Source organism: Arvicola amphibius, chromosome 5, assembly GCF_903992535.2.
Source record: "Arvicola amphibius chromosome 5, mArvAmp1.2, whole genome shotgun sequence".
Classification (NCBI taxonomy): Eukaryota; Metazoa; Chordata; class Mammalia; order Rodentia; family Cricetidae; genus Arvicola; species Arvicola amphibius.
The window spans coordinates 84,391,154-84,402,769 of NC_052051.1; the positions used below are offsets into that span (position 1 = coordinate 84,391,154).

The following is an 11,616-nucleotide window of genomic DNA, read 5'->3' on the forward strand; positions in this document are numbered from 1 at the left end:
CCTACAAGTCTTTTGCTCAGAAGGCAGTTGGAATAAGGCAAATAGCTAATACATAGCACAGGGTTTTTCCATAGTACTAACCCACTCCAACCTAGCTAACAGTCAGCAGCAGCAGCACCAAGACAGAATTTCCCCGGAAAGGACGTGTGACTGCAGTGTGGGGGAAGGAGATCAGAGTGGAGAAGAGTGTGTCCCACAACAAAAGATAGAAGCACAAAGAAACCAGGGGAAGCCACAGTAAGTTATCTGTACAAAACTACCAAAATTTTTAATATAGATATATATCCAAATAAAGATGGGTCAAAAAAAAAAACCTGTCCACTCAGCGTAGACTATTAGCTACCCTACATTATACATTATCACCAAATACCACACATTCCTCTATTCTCTGCTAGAATTTGCTTTTACCTCACAGGAAACAAAAAAAAGAGTAACTAGCTACAGTTCCTAATCTGGAGATTCTTTTCTGAAGAACAGCAATGTTATGTAAGTCAAACAACTGACCTTACAAAAACTGAAGACAGCATTAAAAACTGAATAGCTTGCCAGGCCGTGGTGACGCACACCTTTAATCCCAGCACTCAGATATCTGTGAGTTCGAGGCCAGCCTGGTCTACAAGAGCTAGTTCCAGGACTGGCTCCAAAGCAACAAAGAAACCCTGTCACGAAAAACAAAACAAAACAAAAAACAAAAAAAGGAAAAACTGAACAGCTTGGAAAGCTGGGCTTTGGAGTGGCACTACCCAACTTTAATTCCAGCACTCCAGTGGCAGAAGCAGGCAGATGCCTGTGAGTTTAAGGCCAGTCTGGTCTACAGAGTAAGTTCCAGGGCAGCCAGAGCTACAGAGAAACCCTGTTATGAAAAACCAAAAAAAAAAAAAGGTTGGGGGGGGAGGAAAGGAGGAAGGGAAGGAGGGAGGGAGGGAGGGAGGGAGGGAGGGAGGGAGGAAGGAAGGAAGGAAGGAAGGAAGGAAGGAAGGAAGGAAAAGAAAAGGAAACCTCCAAGCATAGAAGTACATCTATGGGCTGGAGAGATGGCTCAGCGGTTAAGAGCATTGCCTGCTCTTCTAAAGGTCCTGAGTTCAATTCCCAGCAACCACATGGTGGCTCACAACCATCTGTAATGGGGTCTGGTGCCCTCTTCTGGCCTGCAGGCATACACACAGACAGAATATTGTATACATAATAAATAAATATTTTAAAAAAAGTACACCTATAACAGCCCTAATAGAAAGGTTTGAGAGTTCAAGGTCAGCCTGAATCAGACCGGGCTACATAGAAAAACCCTGTCTAAATGAGAAGAAAAAGAAAACCACCACCTATATGGCTACAGTAAAAAAAAAAAAAAAAAAAAAATAGCATTTAGCATTCATCCTTCTAAGTCTGTTAGATCCAAGTTTTTGTTTTTATGGAAAGGAGGGGTGGGTAATGGTGGTGTTTTGAGCCAGTCTTGCTATGGAAATGAGATCCACCTGCCTCAACTTCCTAAAATAAATAGTTTTGTTGGGCTTTTTTATGTGTGTTTTGGGGTTTGGGGGGTAAAGGTGGTTGTTGTAGGTGGTGTATGTGCGGTTTGAGATAGGATCTCACTATGTGTAACCTAGGTTGGCCTCAAACTCAGAGATCTGCCTGTCTCTGCCTCCCTAGTACTGGGATCAAAGGCATGCACCACTACACCCAAATCAAGTTTTAAAAGGGGCAGAAGAAACTGGCTATCCCCATACAAGTCTAGTGAGCTGAGTGTGACACCCAAATCCAAATAAAGATGAAGGAAAAACCCAGCTCCATCACAGAAAGCAGTTGTCCTCTGATCTCCTTACTCAAGACCTGGCACAAAGACAAACAATTTTAGATAAAGGCAAAGATCTTATCAAGAAAAAAAACTTTTGATGGGGGGCTGGAGAGATGGCTCAGTGGTTAAGAGCATTGCCTGCTCTTCCAAAGGTCCTGAGTTCAATTCCCAGCAACCACATGGTGGCTCACAACCATCTCTAATGAGGTCTGGTGCCCTCTTCTGGCCTGCAGGAATACACACAGACAGAATATTGTATGCATAATAAATAAATAAATATTTAAAAAAAAAAAAAAAAAAAAAAAAAAACATTTGATGGGTGGTGGTGGCACACGCCTTTAATCCCAGCACTTGGAAGGCAGAGGCAGGTGGATCTTTGTAAGTTCGAGGCCAGCCTGGTCTTCAGGAGCTAGTTCCAGGACAGGCTCCAAAGCTACAGAGAAACCCTGTCTCTTTAAAAAAAAAAAAAAAAAAAAAAGGAAAAAACTTTTGCCATGGTAGAACACGCATTTAATCCCAGCATCAGAGGAGGTGGAAGCAGGTAGATCTTTGTGATTCTGGTCTACAGAGCTGGTTCCAAGACAGCTAGGGGCTGCTAAACAGAGAAACCCTGTCTTGAAAAAACAGGAAAAAAAAAAAAAAGGTTAAAATTACCTAAAATCTAATCCCTAAAACTAAAAAACTCAGAGGGAAAATTTTATGTCATTAGATTTGATAATAATATAACGGATATGACAGCAGGCCAGATACCAAAAATGAAAAGGCAAGTTAGATGAGATCAAACTTAAAGACCTATGTGGTTCAGAGATCCCAATCAGCCAGGTAGGATGCACATGTCTATAATACCAACAGGCATGTTTGAAGTCAGCCCTGGTGTTCTATACAGTAAAACTTTTAATAAAACAAAAAACAGCCAATCAAAAATGAAAAGCAAGCAACACCAAAGGAGAAAATATCTGCAAATCATCATAAGGAGCAAATTAAAGTAGTTATTTTGCTCCTCATCGTAACAAGCAGAATCCAGGCAAGGGACTGGCTGCACCAGTAAATGACAACCCACCCTGAAGACCAACTTTGAATTAAAGGTATAAACAGTGAGAGAGCACGGTGTAACAGCCTATAATCCCAGCGCTCAGGAATCAAAAAGGAAGATCAGCTACACAGTAAAACTTTGTTTCAACAATGGGGGGAGGGGGGAAGGACCCCTGGGCTAGCTTAGCTGGTAGTGTTCATCTAGCATGCATGAAACTCTGGGCTCAATCTCCAGCAGCACATTATTATGTATGTATGTGGGTGTGGTTAAAGGTACACATCTGTCACCCCAGCACTTGCAGACAAGTGAATGAGAAGCAGTTCAGGTCATCCCTAGCTCTACCATAAGTTAAGGCCAGCCTGAAATACAAAAGACTGACTCAGAATCAGAACAAAACCAAAAGGGGAGGTAGGGGACAGGTTAGGCTATATAGCAACATCACAAACAAAAAAATAGAGGCAGGAGCAGTGGGTCAGGGGTTAAAGAACTTGCTGTTCTTCCACAGTTCCTAGTACCCACATGGCAGCTTACAACACTTGACTTCTTTTTTTGGCTTTTAGAGACAGGGCTTCTCTGTAGCTTTGTAGCCTGTCCTGGAACTAGCTCTTGTAGACTAGGCTGGCCTCGAACTCACAGAGATCCACCTGCCTCTGCCTCCCGAGTGCCACCGCCTTCTTGACTTCTAAGGACACCAGATACAGATGTGGTGCACAGGCATATGGGCAAACACCATATATATAAAATAAAATAAAAATAAAGGCCAAGTTGTGGTAGCACACGCCTTTACTCCCAGCAGAAGCAGGTAGATCTGAATTTGAGGCCATCCTGGTCTACAGAGTGAGTTCCAGTACTAAAAAGAGAAAAACTGTCTCAAAAAGAAAAACAAAACAAAACAAAAAAATGATCAACAATGACAACAAAAAACAAAACAAAACAAGGGGCTGAAGCAATGACTTAGCAATTAAAGGTGCTTTCTGTGCGCTTCCAAAGGACCAAAGTCCAAGTCTGGTCCCCAGTTACTCACACAGGACAGAGCTCACAACCAACTCTAGCTCCAGCTTCAGAGCACCCAGCACCCTCTTCTTGCCTGCATGGGCAGGTACGCACATGTGTCATACCCAGATACATACTCATACACATAGACAAAAATAAATCATAAAAGCAAAATTAGTGTGGCTATTAAAACGTAAAGTCCAACAAGATGGTAAAAATGCTTACTGCCAAGCCTGATGACATGAGTTCCTGGACCCTCTTAGTAGAAGAAAAAACTGGATCCCAAAAATTGTCTTCTGGCTTCTTTCAACACTGTACCATGTCAAATACACACCTACACATACATGTACAAATTTTCAACAAAATCACAGAAAAAAGTATTGTAAAGTACATAAAAACTGGAATGCTTATCACTGCTGATGGGATTATAAAATGACAGAAGTCGATTTGTGATGTTGCTCAGTTAGTGGAATACTTGCTTTACACACACAAAGCTCTGGGTACTGGCTCAATCCTCAATGCCACAATGCGCCTCTGACATTATAGCATCTGGGAGGTAGAAGCAGGGAATCAGACTTTCAAGGTCACCGTCATATTCACAGCAAATTCAAGACTAGCCTGAGATACATGATGACTTAGTAACTAAGAGCATTTCCTGCTCTGCCAGTAGTTTAGTTCAGTTCCCTGCACCCATATCAGATAGCTCACAACAGCCTGTAACTCTAGCTCGAGGATCCAATGCCCTCTTCTGGCTTCTATTGGTACTTGCACACATGTGGCATACACATTCATATTCATATTCTCTCTCTCACACACATGCACGTGCACAACATTAGGCAGAGGCAAGCAGATCTCGGAGGTTGAGGCCAGCCTGGTGTACATAACCAGTGTGAGCAACACAGGAAAACCTTGTCTCAGAAAAAACAAACACCTGAACCTCAAACCATAGCTGGACCTATGGACTCAAGCATTTAGGATAAGGGATGGTCAACCTATAAGCAAAGGAAACAAAAGCAAAACTTGAACAGGCCAGGTTTATTTCTGTAGCAGCAGAACTGGAAGGCAGGCCATCCTCATCTATACAGGAGGCTTGAGGATGGCCAGGGCTACAGACATAGCAAAGATGACACAGCAACAACAGTAATACCAAATTTAAAACTACTCTGTGTATTCTTAATGGATAAATTCTATGGTATATGAATTGTATTACAATAAAGCACTTTTTTAGAAGGTAGATGAAAGAACTTAATCAAATCCTTATTACTCACTGGTTTCAAGAGTACAGAATTTTTCGGGAGGCAGAGGCAGGCAGATCTCTGAGTTCAAGGCCAGCCTGGTCTACAAGAGCTAGTTCCAGGACAGGCTCTAGAAACTACAGGGAAACCCTGTCTCGAAAAGCAAAAAACAAAAAAACAAACAAACAAAAAAAAAAAAGAGTAGCGTTTTCTGTTAGGAAGACACAAATCCCTGGGCAGAGGAGCCCATGTATGACAGCTGTTTTTTCCCCACACTATCATGTTATCATGTAACAGCCTAGTTCCTTATTAGGTCAGGTCTCCCAGTAAAACAGAGTTAAAGAAGCTACAATACTGTAAGGGGGGGCACTAAATTTAGTACCCACACTCTACATTTGGCAACTGAGCCCTAATCTTCATTTAAAAAAAAAAATCACCCAATGGACATAACACAACAAATGTTAGGCCTCTGTTAATTCCCATCTTACTCTTCTGACCCACTCTTTAAAGGAGGATTTCTCTGCTCCTATGCTGGAACATCTGCTGGCCTATCTCATGAGCAGAAACTATTAAATACAGAGCATTATTTAAATTGTGTCTGGGGGCTTAGAGGACCTGGGTTTGAGTCACAGTTCCTACATAGTGGCTCAAAACAATCTGTAACTCCAACTCCTGGGAGCCCCACACCCTCTTTGATACCCCTGGGCAGTAGACACACGTGGTGCACACATAAACAAGCCAGGAAAATAACACATGCTTAAGAATAAAACGTGGTTGGTAAAACAACCAAGCCAGGTGGGAGGTGATGGTGCCTGCCTTTGATCCCAGCACCTGGGAGACAGAAGCAGGAAAGTCTCTGTAAGTTCAAAGCCAGGAAGGTCTACAAAATGGATTCAAGGACAGCCAGGATTATTACAGGGAAACTCTGTCTCCAAAAACCAAAACAATCAAACAAAAGCAAAAACAAACAAACCAAGCCTACTGCCTACTAGTAAGGCTTAAAACTATCACTGCCTGGTGAATTAATTACTCCTGTAATTCTAGCACTTGGGAGATAGAGGTAGGAGGTCAGAATTCAAGATGGCGGGGTCGGGAGGAACCATCACCTAACTGATCAGGATAAATCTACTATGATAAATAATAAATGCCTCTTTACCACATTTAAGGCAGGCATGGGGACACAAATCCCTAACCCAGCACTTGGGCAGCTGAGGCAGAACTGCCGTGAATTTCAAGGCCAGTTTGACCTACAGAAAATGAGGCCCCTGCCCCCAGGAAAAAGAAAAGGATGTGGCTAGGACAGCGATCAGCGGTACACAGCATGCCTATCACCTGTGGGAGGCCATGAGCTTCCTTCCCAACACCACAAAAAACAACAAACAACGAAAAGCTGGAGATAATAAAGACAAATTTTGGAAGATGTGGTGGTATACACCATAATTCCAGCACTTGGGAGGTAGGCCAGTCAGGACTACATAGGAACACCATCTTTAGGGGGTGTTGGAGGTATAAAATTGTAAACTCACCCACCAAAATTTAACCATAATCTCTGAAGGGTAAAATTTCAACCAGGCAATGGTGGCACATACTTTTAACCCTAGCACCTGGGAGGTAGAAGCAGGCGATCTCTAAGTTTGGGACCAGTCTGGTGTAAAGAGCGAACTCCAGGACAGTCAGAGCTACAGAAAGAAATCCTGTCTCAAAAAACAAAACAAAACAGAAAGTTAAGATTTCTTCCTAATTGACTTACTTGTACCTTTCATAATGAACCTGCAACTTCTGTATTAAAAAGAGCATATGGGGCTGGGCAGTGGCGGTGCACTCCTTTATTCCCAGTACTTGGGAGGCAGAGGCAGGAGGATCTCTGTGAGTTCAAGACCAGCCTGATCTACAGAGTGAGTTCTTAGGCAGTCAAGGCAGTTACAGAGAGGAAACCCCCACGGGGGGCGGGGGGGGGGGGATATGCCAGGCAACATTGGCACACATCTTTAGTCCCAGCATTTGGGAGGCTGAGGCAGGAGGATCTCTGTGAGTTAGAAGCCAGCCTGGACTAAAAAAAATGCACAACAGCCAGGTCTTCACAGGGAAATCCTGTCTCAAAAAATAAATAAACCAAAAGAAAAAAAGAAAAAGAAATTCTGGTTTCAATTTTCACTATCAGCCCACATGTACATTCACAGGGAAGAGGAGCTAACACCACATGAGATGGGCACCAATTCCTAGAGAATTTTCAAAATTAAAATAAACTAAGGATCATAATGAAAGAGTGATCTGACCAACTACTAACCAACTGCAAAAAGATTTTTATAATGTAGTCTAACTTCAAGCCCAGAGCCTTCCCATGCCATCATATCTTTAAGGGCAAATCAGCAGCACCATTACTCATGATAGCAATTGCTGCTGTGTTTAATTTTATAAAAAGAAACAAGTGTCTTTTAAAAGCACCAGAGCTAAACTGGGCACACACCTTCAATCCCAGCACTCGGGAGGCAGAGGCAGGCCTGTTAGTTTGAGGCCAGCCCAGCCTATCGAGAGAGTTCCAGAACAGGCTCCAAAGGTACACAGAGAAACCCTGTCTCAAAAAACAAAAACATACAAACAAAAAGAGCACTTGCTATACCTTGAGCAAATAAGTCACTAATTTTTGAGGGCATCAGAAAAGCCAAAGCATAGAAAAGATATCTCAACTCTCTGTAATAGCCCGTCCTAGCAACAGATCTTTAAGAAAAGAAAACCCAAAAGGTAAGAATGAATGACAGAAGTGGAGACCTACGCTCTACAGCCAAGAGCCATTCTCAAGCGAACAGGTGGTTGAGAAAGAACCAAGAGGAACCATAAGTTTGAGGGCTAAAGCAACAGCTGAGAATTCCAGCTTTGCTTTACTAAAAGCACGGCTTCAATCTTCCCAAAGTCGTGCTTCAGAAGCCACGGTTTCACACAATAAAGCTAAAACATAAAAACTAATATGGAGAGAAAAATCAGTGTAGCTGCAGTTTGTCCATTCTAACCTCCGTGATTTTTCCAAGTACACTTTTTAATGCCCAAACCAGAAAGAAGTCCATTTGAAGATACCTTCATACACACTAAGGAGTTAAAGGGAAAATGAAACTGTGGAAAAGGTGAAAAAGTGCGATTAAAACCTCTTCAACTCATAGAATCGAAGACAGCGAAGAGACCTTTTAATTAAAGGTGAAGTTGCTCCACGCTTTAAAACTCATCAACAGCCTTTATACAGCATTAACTCTAAGGACCAGAAAGATTCCGCTTTGCTAAACAGGCAAATCTCACACTTTCCACCGGAGAACCAGTCCGTAAACCAACGAGAAGCTCTTTAAGAGCACAAGCAATAGTCTAAGAGAATTAAACAACACCCTGCCGGAACGACCAAAACCAAGACACCACCGACTTGAAACCCAAAGCCTGGTACCTAGCGAAGAAAGCGCATTCAAGGGCTGTCCGCGCTCCCGGGTGCAGAGTCGAGCCCGGCTACTAGGCCTTGACTGGGAGAGCACCTGATGTGGGGGGAAGGGGGAGGGCGAGCCGAGGCGGATCCAGTGCGAGAAGTGGGAGAGCTCCCGAGGTTGGAGAGAAGCGCTGCCTTCCAGGGGCGGGAATCTGGGGCACCCCAGGGGTGGGCACCAAGAACACGTGGGGCGACAGGGTCACGGAAGAGGCGTCTCGGGCAGACAGCTGGAATCTCACACAGCGGACCCACAGAGGAGGACTCGGGGGCCGTGCGGGAACCCAGCCCTCGGGGCCTGGAGAGTGAAGGCAAAGGGCAAGGGGCCGGGGCAAGGCCACGAGGAGGGCGGGTCTCCCTGGGAGCGGGGCACGCGCCGGGAGGGCGCGACTGGGCCCCGAGTCCCGAGCAGTAGGCGGCCCGGTCCCCGGGGTGCGGGGAGCCGGGAGCCACCGCGCCCGGAGGGCCCTGTGACCCGCAGCTGCCCGAACCGGACCCACCCCGCGGCGCCTCCCTCCAGCCTCCCTCTTCCCTCCCTCCACCCCGCGGCCCGTTATCCTGAGGCCGCCGCACTCACCAGCGGCTGCACCTGAGCCTGCCGCTGCCTCAGCTGCTGCCTGCGCCTCCGCAGCCGCCGCCGCCTCGCTGCTGAGGCCGAGTCCCGGGGGAGCCTCCGCGTCCCGCCGCCGCCGCCTCTGCCGCTGCCGCCAGAGCAGAACACCCCAAAATGGCGGCACTTCCGGCACCTACCACCCGCGGGGAGGGCCGCGGAGGAGGGGCGGGCGGCTGGGGGAACGTACCACCGCGGCGCCGCCCGCGCCGACCCGAGAGGAGCGCCGCGCAGGGGCGGGCCGGGCCGATGCCGGCGCTGCAGCGCCCCCTCTGGCCGAGCCGCGAAGGAGCAGCCGCTCCGAAGCCCTGGGGGCCGCGGGCGGAGCCCTCAGCCCTGGGAGCTGCAGGGGCGCATCTCTTTGTCTCAGAGCTGTGCTAGAGGGAACTGAAGTTCTCGTCTCTGCGCACCGCACCTCCTGGACCTCTGGCGGGCAAGCACCGCTCCTAGGCTCTAAAAGTACTCATAAATAAATATCTGATAAATGAATGAGCTGAATGTTGCTTGCTAGCCCTGGACACGGGGCACACCCTCCTTTTTGCACGCCAACAACATCCAGGCAACTGCTTCCAGGCCTTCCTTCTTTGCTGGTATGTGGAATGTGTGCTGCAGGCTTAAAGACTTAGGGAAGTGCCTTGTACAGAGATGATGATCAGCGGCGAGTGTGCACAATCTGTCAAAAATCCCTGCGGCACCAGGAAGCTCATAAGTAGTTTATTAAGAGACTACCCAGCCCAAACCTAATCTTACTAGGAAAAAAACTAACAATTTCTTTTTTAAAGATTCCATTACCCTCTCACCCTTCTAAGATTCAGGATTCCTAACCTGGGTCTAGATGGATTCACACGGTACAGTTTGTTGTTTATTACACAAAATCTAGACAGTAAAATGTGAGACAATAAAATGCAGATGGAGAGACAAAACTTAGTTCTAGGAGGTCCCGACTCCAAGCTCCATCAATTTACAAATTACTCATGGGGCCGGAGCACTTGGGAAGCAGATACAGGCAGATCTCTATGAGTTCTAGGCCAGCCTGGTCTACAGAGCGAGTTTCAGGACAGGCACAAAAGCTACAGAGAAACCCTGTCTCCAAAAAAAAAAAAAAAAAAAAAAAAGCAAAAAAGAAAGAAAAATTACTCATGGGTTGGCAACAATTTCTCTTTATCACTGGCTTCCTAGAGCAAATGATGTGTACACCCACAAATTCCAATTATATTCTACCTTAACACACACACACACACACACACACACACACACAGCAGACCCCCAACCAGAAGCCTAAGTTTTCACATCTGCACAAACAATCATGGTTTGGTTAGGGAAGATGGGTTCTCACTATGTCAGCCACATTGGACTTGAACTCACAGGAATCCTCCTGCCTCAACCTAATTATAAATGAGCACCATGTGCTCTGAGAAATGTCCACCTTGTTAGTTCATTCTTATCTGACTTCCATATTTTATTTTATTATGTTTGAGTATGGGTGTTTTACCTGCATATGTCTGCCTCACATGCATGCAGTGCCTGAAAAGGCCAGTAGAGAGCTTAGGACACCCAGGAACTGGTGGTACAGACTGTTTTGAGTCGCCATGTGGGTGCTAGGAATTGATTCCAGGTCCTCTGGAAAAGTAGCTGGTGCTCTTAACCACTGAGTCACCTCTCCAGCCCCCCAGAAGAACCTCAAATGACCAAGAAATTATCATTATTAATTTTTTTTGGTTTTTCGAGACAGGGTTTCTCTGTAGCTTTGGGACTCGCTCTGTAGACCAGGCTGGCCTCAGACTCAAAGAGATCTGCCTGCCTCTGCCTCCCAAGTGCTGGGATTAAAGGCATGTGCCACCACCGCCTGACCTATTGTTATATTTATATTGTATTATATTATTTATGATTATAATTACATAAAATATAAATATATGTACTCATGCTACAATCCACAGACCCATAGAAGCTAGATAACAAGGAAGGCCCAAGGGGGGGATGCATGGATCCCTCTGGGAAGGGTAAATAGAAGAGAACCTGTGGGTGGATTTTGGGCTGGTGGGGATGGGAACAGGGATTAGGTTGGGGGGTGAATGGATGGGGAGACTACTGAAAGAGACGTGATGGAGGACACTCATTGGTTAATAAAGAAACTGCCTTGGCTGTTTGATAGGGCAGGATTTAGATAGGTGGAGTAGACAGAACAGAATGCTGAGAAGAAGGGAAGTTAGTCAGATGTCATGCCTCTCCTCTCAGAGACAGTCGCCATGAAGCCAGCCACCAGGTCAGACATGCTGAATCTTTTCCGGTAAGACACCACCTCGTGGTGCTACACTCATTACTAAATATGGGTTAAAGCAAGATGTGAGAATTAGCTAATAAGAGGCTGAAACTAATGGGCCAGGCAGTGTTTAAAAGAATACAATTTGTGTGTTGTTATTTCGGATGTAGAGCTAGCCGTGTGGGATCTGGGTGGGATAAAAAACAGGCCTGCTCGTCTCATCACTACAGAGA

At 45.6% G+C, this 11,616-nt stretch overlaps 1 protein-coding gene across 7 annotated transcripts in view; it reads right to left on the reverse strand.

Moving 5' to 3' along the window:
• Nucleotides 1–9,205, reverse strand: part of Celf1 (CUGBP Elav-like family member 1) — a 67,874-nt gene extending 58,669 nt beyond the window's left edge. For 4 of the 7 annotated variants that reach the window (XM_038332243.1, XM_038332240.1, XM_038332239.1 and 1 more), the window contains exon 1: nt 9,091–9,190. The gene's annotated coding sequence lies outside the window, so the exon portion shown is untranslated. Of the gene's footprint in view, nt 1–8,480; nt 8,718–9,090 lie in introns of those variants that run through there. The other 3 variants (XM_038332245.1, XM_038332244.1, XM_038332237.1) reach the window with 2 other exon arrangements.
• Between the last annotated feature and the right edge of the window lie 2,411 nt (nt 9,206–11,616).